Source organism: Eucalyptus grandis, chromosome 9 (assembly GCF_016545825.1).
Source record: "Eucalyptus grandis isolate ANBG69807.140 chromosome 9, ASM1654582v1, whole genome shotgun sequence".
Lineage (NCBI taxonomy): Eukaryota > Viridiplantae > Streptophyta > Magnoliopsida > Myrtales > Myrtaceae > Eucalyptus > Eucalyptus grandis.
This window is the reverse complement of record NC_052620.1, coordinates 19,497,324-19,507,126: the sequence shown is the minus strand read 5'-3', so window position 1 is coordinate 19,507,126 and position 9,803 is coordinate 19,497,324. Positions and strand designations below refer to the sequence as shown.

The window sequence follows — 9,803 nt, the reverse complement described above, 5'->3', positions numbered from 1 at the left end:
TTCAAGCAAACAACTTTGAGATCAAGCCGTCACTCATTTAGATGCTTCAACAATTAGTGCAATTCAGTGGGCTACCAAGCGATGATCCAAACGCTCACATCGATGCTTTTCTTGAAATCTTTGACACCATTAAATATAATGGAGTTACAAATGATGCTATTAAATTGAGATTATTTCTATTCTCTCTTAAAGACAAAGCTAAGAGTTGACTTTCTTCTCTTCTTGCAGGATCAATTACTACATGGAATGATATAGCTCATAAATTTCTTGGTAAGTTCTTTCCACCTACAAAGTCTGCGAAAATGCGTAACGATATTACTAATTTTATGCAGATGGATAATGAATCATTATATGAAGCATGAGAAAAATTCAAAGAATTTCTTAGGAGATGCCCACATCACGGACTACCCGTATGGATGCAGGTACAAACTTTTTATAATGGCTCTAGTACAAATCTTCGTTCTATGATTGATGCAGCTGCAGGAGGAACTCTAAATAATAAAACACCAAAAGAAGCCTACAATTTATTAGAGGAGATCGGGTCCAATAGTTATCAGTGGCCTACTGAGAGACTATTGATGTGAAAAGTTAGCTGAGTTCACGAAGTGGACGCTTTTGCTGCAATTACTACACAATTTGAAGCACTCAACAAAAAGCTAGATAATATGAGTGTTTCAGCCATGGAAATTCATAATTTGACATGTGATTTTTGTGGTAGAGGACATGTTAGCATAGAATGTCAGGTAGGTAATACTTTTAAACAATCTAGTGAAAATTCTAACTTTGTTGGGAATTTTTACAGGTCACAGAATAATCCCTACTCCAACATGTACAATCTGGGTTGGCGTAATCATCCAATTTTTTCATGGAATAATCAGAATGTGACGAGACCATCGGGATTCAAACAATCAGAAGAGACAAAGTCAAATTTGGAAGATATAGTCACCAAACTTGCTAATACAACTCATGACTTTATCGAAAGCACGGATGTGAGATTTCAAAACTAAGAGGCTTTGATCAGAAATTTGGAGATGCAAGTGGGTCAGTTAGCAAGCATGATGTCAGGGAGATAACAAGGTTCTTTGCTGAGCAACACAGAGAAAAATCCAATTGAAAACATAAAGGCTATTATCCTGAGAAGTGCTAAACAAGTGGGAGAAGAAGAGATTTTCAGAGACAAGGAAGAGGTGGTCAATAAACAATCAAAGGAGACAAGCAAGAGTAAACTTTTTCCAGATAATCTCAAGCCATATGTGCCGCCAATTCCATTCCCTCAGCGACTCTAGCATCACAAAATAAATAAGCAATTTTCTAAATTTCTTGATGTATTTAAAAAATTGCACATTAACATTCTTTTTGCAGATGCTTTAGCGCAAATGCCTAGTTATGCAAAAATTTTGAAGGAGATTTTGGCAAACAAAAAGAAACTGGAGGATTATGAAATTGTGAAGTTAAATGAGGAGTGTTCAGTCATCCTACAAAACAAATTGCCTCCGAAATTAAAAGATCCAAGGAGTTTTACTATTCCTTGCACTATTGGGGATTCTTACTTTAAAAAAGTATTATGTGATTTAGTTGCAAGTATTAATCTGATGCCTTATTTAGTTTTCAAGAAATTAGGATTGGGCGAGGTAAAAGCAATCACAGTGTCACTTCAACTGGCTGATCGATCAATTAAATATCCGAAAGGTATTGTGAAAGATGTTTGGGTAAAAGTTGACAAATTTATCTTTCCTGCAGATTTCATAGTTCTTGACATGGAATAAGATTTTGAGGTACCACTTATCTTAGGTTGACCTGTTCTAGCAACAGGAAGAGCTTTTATTGATGTACAACAAGGGAAGTTGATCCTTAGAGTTTAAGATGATCTTGTTTCATTTAATGTTTTTAAAGCAATGAACTATCCATATGATGATAATTCTTGTTTTAGAGTTAAGACAGTTAACAAGTTGGTGAATAAGGTTTTTCAGGAAAATATTTTTAAAGATCCACTTGAAGCATGTTTGATTCAACCAAAGGATAAAGATATTCAGAATGAGGAGATAAAGGAGTACGCAAATTTCATGGAGGCAATTCCACCATATTCAAGGCAAAAGATAATTAAATTTGAGGAGTTGGGACAACACATTACAAAGCCTAAACCATTAATTGAAGAGCCTCCAATTCTTGAACTTAAACCCTTACCTTCTCATTTGAAATATGTTTATTTAGATGGGGTTCTTCTTTACTAGTAATTATATCTTCTTCTTTGACAGATTTGATGGAGGAGAAACTACTAAGAGTATTAAGAGAGCATAAGGGTGCAATTGGATGGAAAATAGCTGATATCAAAGGAATTAATCCTTCAATTTGCATGAACAAAATTTTGATGGAGGAACAATATAAACCCACTGTGGCATCCCAAAAATTCAAGTCAAGTTCTAAGGTGTATTAAAGCTCATAATTAGGTAATGAAATTACCTATGGTTTATGCTTTAGCCATTAGTTTTCTCTTAAGGCTAAGTGATATATGCTTGTGTTCATAAATTTTTGAAATTAGGACTATAGGATAAATTAATGAGAATAATCTATGCTTGGCTATGCACCTCATAGATTAAATTCCTATAAATAAAATGTTACAAGACTTTGGCCATGTGGAATTTAAAATTTAAAATTTATAGAAGAAAGAATAAAAGGGGAAAATTTTGATTTTTATTTAGGTTTGGGCCTTAGGCCCAAGGGGGGATTTTTGGTGGGCCAAATGGCCGGCCCAATAGAAGCCCACGGAGGGGCTGTCGCTGGCCCAAGAAGGAGAGTGGCCGGCCCATTGCATGGGCCTTGCCAAGTGGCAAGGAGGTCTTCATGCATTGGCCATCAAGGGAGGCATGTGTGTTGGAGAAATCCTCGTGAAGTGTTTTGAAGTTGACAAAACGTTTCCATCAGTCTAGTCTGAAGGTCTGCAGACTCTGTTATTTAAAGTCTGAAGACTTCCGGACAGCCGAGACTCAAGACTCAAAGTCTATCCTCATTTGATCTCTAATCCGTTGAAGAAAGGTTATCCAGGCTGGATGTTTTGTTGATTTAACCTTATCATCGGAGAAGATCTCGTGGCTGGAGAAGACGTACGAGAATCCTTTGATTGATCAAGATTGATTCAATGATTGAAGATTTGATGATTGTCTAAATATTATTGGAAGGTTCTACTTATGGAAACCGAGATCCCGATTGTATGGGCGAACAGGATTGATGGGCTATCAACACGTTCCTTTAATAGCTCGAACAATTTTCCTAATTGATTCCGTCCAACGGATAGATTGGAGGAATTCCTTTGGTAAGTGCCAACGGGTATGATGGCATAAAGGAGTATATAAGGAAGACGTTCTTAGTTGTTTGAGGAGTGCGCGATAGATGAATTCCAAAGTCTGAAGCTCCTTTTTGTTTAGACAATTCCTTTGAGCGAATACTTGTATACAAAAGAGAGTCTATATTTGTGAGAAACCTTGAGAAGGTGTGGTAGAACATCTGCACTGTGGAATCAAGGCAAAGCTGTGCTGTAACTTCTCTTTTGATCATAGTGAAATCCAGCCGGCTGGCTGTCAGTGCGGAAGAGTGGACGTAGGCTTGGAATAAGCCGAACCACTATAAATCCTGTGTTCAATTCTCTCTCTCTCTCTATACCTCGATCGTATTTCATTTTGTTAAGAATTGCTTCCGTATTTCGACAAATTGTTTGTGCGCCTATTCACCCCCCCTCTAGGTGTTTATACTAGCTATCTCAATTGGTATCGAGCACATTGTGTACTCACTTTGTTTGAAGTGTTTTACTTGAGTTAAAGATCCATGACTAGTATGCTAGCACCGGGGCTGATGGAAGGGCAAAGCAACACCGAGACCACCCTACTTTGATGGAAAAGATTACAACATCTGGAAAAACAAGATGAAAGCTTTCTTACGATCAAAGGATTCTCCGGAATGGGATGTTGTAGAAAAGGAATTACTCCTACTGACTGCATCGGTCTCGAAAGAGGAAAAGAAAGCTGTGGAGACCAGCGGAATGACTCGGGAAGAGATAAACAAGAGACAAACTCTCGATGCAAAAGCAATTTACTCTTTATATTGTGCTTTGTCACCAACTGAATATAATAGAATATCTTCTTGTGCTACAGCAAAAGAAGTGCAGGACAGATTGCATATCACTTATGAAGGAACAGTCGAGTGAAGGAAACCATGATTAATATTCTTCTCGGTCAATATGAAGCCTTCAAAATGAAACCAGGAGAATCTACAACTGACATGTTTAGCCGTTTTACAGATATTGTCAATGGTCTTGAGAATCAAGGACAAAAATTTCTGATCCCATGAAGGTAAACAAGCTACTGCGTGGACTCTCCAAGGATTGGAATCACATAAAGACTTCGATAAGAGAGACGCAAAGAATTATGCCACTATCGTCGACGAGCGATTGGAACTCTTCAGTCTTATGAAGTGGAACGGATCAATGAAGATGAAGATCCAAAAGGTAAGAAATCTATTGCATTAAAATCAAATGATGATTACGATGATCTGATTCGAAGATGATATGGACGATGAGGAGCTTGCTCTCATGATAAGAAGATTCAGAAAACTGAATAGAAAAGGAAGAAGGTTCAACTCAAAGAAACAAAGCTTTCAAAGACAGCAGACCAAGTCTGTTGATGATGAGGAACCAAATAAAGATGTAGTCTGCTTTGAATGCAAGAAAAAGGGACACATCAGACCCAATTGTCCTCTTCTGAAGAAGAAGAGAGGAAAAGCTGAAAAATTTCGAAAAGCTCTCAAAGCCGAAACCACGGAGTGATACTGAGAGTGTGAAGAAAGTGATAATGAATATGCCAATCTATGTCGATGGCACAATCGGACTCGGACTGGATCGGACTCGGATCGGACTCGGACAGTGAATTTGAGGCAAGTAATTTCAAAATTCTGTCAAAGTTTCTAAATACATTAATGAACTGTGTTTTAGTCTTAAGACTTCTCTCAAAAGAATTTCCGAACTGAAAAAGGAAAACTCAACTCTAAAACAAAAGGAAAATGTTTTAGTAGAAAGAGTTAAAAGTCTAGACTTGACTATTTCCACTCTTAAAGAAAATGAAGATAATCTTTTAAAAGAAAATGCTCTTTTAAAAACTGATTTATCAAATACTTCAAAGAAATTTTCAATAGGGTCTGAAAAACTTGAAAAAATTCTTTCAGCTCAAAGACCTTACTTCAATAAGTCCGGTCTAGGTATGACAGCAGAAACAATTCTCTTGATTGATTTTCCTAAAGTAAAAGAAAGAATTAAGAAAAAACCCTCGAGAGAGACTTACAAAAATCATTTCAAGAAAGTTTTTGTAAAACCTGTAGGTAGAAATGCTCTCAGATGTTCAAAGTGCAATAGTCCGGATCACTTTGAAAAAGAGTGTCCTATGGTATGGAAACCTGTTAAGAAAGTATGGGCTAATCTTTGTTTATATTACTAACACCAAAGGACCCAAGAAAATTTGGGTACCAAAGAAAGCTTGAGACTTTATTTTAAATGCGGGTCTCCGTCAAGAAAGAAAGTAAAGTGGTATCTTGACAGCGGATGCTCAAGACACATGACGGGAGACTCAAATTGCTTTATAAAGCTTGCTCAAGTAAATGGTGGAAAAGTTTCATTTGGAGGAAACAGCAAAGGAAGTATTGTGGGATTTGGAACCGTGAAAATTGGAACTCTCACAATAAGTAATGTTTCCTTAGTGGAAGGACTCAATTACAATCTTCTCGGCATTAGTCAATTGTGTGATTTTGGTTTCAAGATCTTCTTTCAAGAAGGAACATGTTCGGAATCGGTAAAGACTCTACTCGAGTCTTTCATGGGTCGAAGACATGGAAATATCTATCTTCGGATGTGAAACCAAATGAATCGCAATGCCTTATCTCAATTCAAGACGAAGCAAACTTATGGCACAAAAAGCTTGGTCATGTCAACATGAAGCAATTAGCCAAAATCTCATCAAAGCAGCTTGTTCGAGGTCTACCCAAATTGCCATACCAAAAGACTGATTCATGCACTCCATGTATTCTGGGAAAGCAGGTAAGAAATTCATTTAAGCCAATAAATCATGTCTCTACTAATCATGTACTACAGTTGCTGCATATGGATCTCTTCGGACCAACCAGAACTTAGAGTATTGGGGGTAAGAAGTATTGCCTAGTAATTGTTGATGATTACTCCCGGTTTACTTGGGTATATTTCCTTGCAAGTAAGTCCGAAACCTTTTCGTATTTTGAAAAATTTGCTAAAAGGTTCAAAATGAAAAAGGATGTGTTATCTCTAGTATAAGAACAGATCACGGAGGTGAATTTGAAAATCAAGATTTTACAAAATTCGTGATGAATCGGCTTTAAGCATGTGTTCTCCTCTCCATATACTCCTAAAGCAAAATGGAGTTGTGGGAAAGAAAGAACAGATCGCTTCAAGAAATGGCTAGAACTCTTTTAATTGAAAGTAAAATTTCTTCTCGATTTTGAATTTGTTTCAACAGCATGCTATATCATCAATAGAGTCTTCTTAAGATCTATTCTTGAAAACCCTTTATGAGTTATTCAAAGAAAAGAAGCCTATTGTTTCATACTTTCATGTATTCGGTTGCAAATGTTTTATATTGAAAAATGCAAAAGATCGAGTTGGTAAGTTTGAAGAAAGATCGAGATGAAGGTATCTTCCTTGGATATTCTACATCAAGCAAAGCCTACAGAGTCTATAACACGAAGAGCCGATCTCGTGGAGGAGTCAATGAATGTCAAATTTCAAGACTCAACGCAAGATGAATCAAGTCGACTCATCAAGAAGAGTACGAACTGCTCCGGACCTTTCAAAGCTTACAACTCAAGAAGCATCTCGGTCTACGGAAGACAAGCATCGATTGTTCTTGAAGATCCAAATAAAGAAAGAGATTATCAACCAGACAAATCAACAAGTAACTGGAAGCATAAGTCCAGTCATCCCAAAGATCTTATAATTGGCGAAATTAATGAAGGAATTCGCACCAGATCCAAAAGGCGAGAAGAGTCTAGTCTTTGTTGCTCTCGTTTCGAAATTGAACCAAAGAGCATAGAAGAAGCTTTATCCGATGAAAGCTGGATTGAAGCTATGCAAGAAGAGCTCAGACAGTTCAACATTAATGATGTCTGGGAATTGACATCCAAACCAAAAGGTAAAGCTGTTATTGGAGCTAAATGGGTGTTCAGAAACAAGATGAATGAAAAAGGAAAAGTCGTACGAAACAAAGCAAGACTCGTGGCCAAGGGATATACGCAAGAAGAAGGAATAGACTATGATGAGACTTACGCTCCAGTGGCAAGGTTAGAAGCTATTCGACTATTACTTGTGTTTGCTTGCTATAAGAATTTCAGGTTATTCCAAATGGACGTCAAAAGCGCTTTCCTAAATGGATTTATCCATGAGGAAGTTTATGTGGAACAACCACCGGGGTTTGAAGACCCAAAGAAGCCGGACTCGGTCTTGGACTGAAAAAGGCTTTGTATGGTTTAAAGCAAGCACCTCGGGCTTGGTACGACAGATTAAGTAAGTTCCTAATACAAAATGGTTTTGTCAAAGGTAAAGTAGATACGACTTTATTTATCAAGAAGGAAAACAAAAGTTTCTTACTTGTTCAAATATATGTGGATGATATTATTTTTGGATCCTCTAATGAAAGTCGTGCAAGAAATTTTCTAAGTCTATGCGGGATGAGTTTGAAATGAGTATGATGGGAGAATTAACATTCTTTCTTGGTCTTCAAGTAAAACAATTGAAGGAAAGAACTTTTATTTATCAAGAAAAATATGTTAATGATCTTGTCAAAAGGTTTGGACTGAAAAAGTGCAAAAAGACAGACATACCAATGTCAAGTTCTTTAAAGATAGACAAAGATGAAGAAGGGAAGAAAGTTGATCAAAAGTTGTACGGGAGCATTATTGGATCACTTCTTTATCTTACCGCTTCTAGACACGACATTTTGTTGAGTGTTTGCATCGTGCTAGGTTTCAATCGAGATCCTAGAGAATCTCATCTCGGTTTTGCGAAACGCATCATTAAATACGTTGCTTCATCATCAAGCATTGGTCTTTGGTATCCTAAGAAGGGAGACTTTAATCTTCCGGGGATATTCGACGCAGATCTGGCCGGTTGCAGAGTTGATAGAAAGAGCACTTCAGGAACTTGCCAGTTGCTTGGAAGCAGGACAGTGTCTTGGTTTTCAAGGAAACAAAGCACTATGTCTCTTTCAACAATAGAAGCAGAATATGTAGCTCTTGGAAGCTGCTGTTCGCAAATTCTATGGATAAAACAACAGCTAAGAGACTTTGAAATTGAAGACTCATGCACGGAGATTAATTGCGACAACACCAGCGCTATCAACCTCACCAAAAATCCAATTCTCCACTCAAGAGCAAAGCATATAGAAATTCGACATCACTTTATTAGAGATCATGTTCAAAATGGAGAGATTTCAATTCGGTTTGTTGACTCAAAGGATCAAGCGGCGGATATATTCACAAAGCCTTTGGAGAAAAATCAATTTGAGTCTATCCGTTCCGGACTCAACATTTTGAGGTATGAGGATATCAAAGTCTAAAGACTTTCGGACTCGAGCTTACAAGACTTTATCTACGATCTTGGCTCGACCATCGAGTGTAAGTCTTTCTCTCTCTAATTTAATCTTGAAAAGGTACGATCGTCGATTGTGTTTTAATTGTTGCTATATTTAATCTACATAAATATTGCATCGATTCATTTTCAAAAGGGAAGTTATTTTTGAAATAACTATTTTTGCGGATAAAGACAGTTATTTTGAAAAGGCATATTTTTATTTCCTTTGTGACGATTCGTTTATTCCTCTTTTTAACCGATTGTGCACTGTCGATTCCTCTTCATTTTACTCTAAAAAACCCTAGAGAGCATCGATCCTCCATTTCCGTTTGTCTTCTGTGTTTAATCTTCAAAAAGTTGTCATCTTTCTGGGAAAGTCGAGCAAGGAAATCATCCAAAAGCGAGAAAGATGTCATCTTCACGGAAGTCTTCGAGAATAGCAAAGGGGGACCACAACGAATGAGTGAGGGCCTACGCACTTCGATCTTGCGAGGAGGAAGAGAATCCGGGAACAGCAAGCGAGCCCACAACATTCTCGGCGGCGTCACTCTCAACCATCTAGTCCTCAAGGCGTTGTTCATCGGCAACGGGGAAGAAATCATCGAGGATGCGGGCCGTAAGAGTTCAAAAGCCCGCTTTTATTTACAAGCTATATCGTGCCTTAAAAGGAACTCGTACTCCTTTGAACTATGTTGATGACTTCCTTAAAGACAAAGGATATGGGAACGAATATATTTTTCTGCGGAAAATGGAAAGTTTGGGAATTGCTCGTAAAGGGGTGGTCGAGGAAACCCTTGCGAATATCCCAAGTGATCCTCGTGGATCGGGGGCCGAATCTGTAGATGGGAATGACGATGACAATCTGTTCAGTCTATTTCAGCCGAAAATGGGTATTGCGGCTGAAATTCAAGGAAAAAGGGAGATTTGTTCAGATCAAAGGAACAAAAGGATCGTACTCGAAATTGCTGAAGCGTGGGGTAATAAACCCTAGGAGTGTGGACTTTGATTTTCTAGATCTTTGTGAAAGTGAACTTGAGGGAAAAGTTCGGTTATCTTCAACTTGAAAAGTCTTGCTCGACTCTCTACCGAGGCTTATCTTGAATTGACTGCATATTTCTATTCAAATCTTAGCTTTTGGATGCGAATAGATTCTCCTTCAGCGTTAAAG

At 37.7% G+C, this 9,803-nt stretch overlaps 1 non-coding gene across 1 annotated transcript; it reads right to left on the bottom strand.

The window, feature by feature from the left end:
- Positions 1-299: 299 nt before the first annotated feature.
- Positions 300-406, bottom strand: LOC120288637. The gene has a single exon (XR_005546740.1). It is a non-coding gene; the product is annotated as a small nucleolar RNA R71 (small nucleolar RNA).
- Positions 407-9,803: the final 9,397 nt, after the last annotated feature.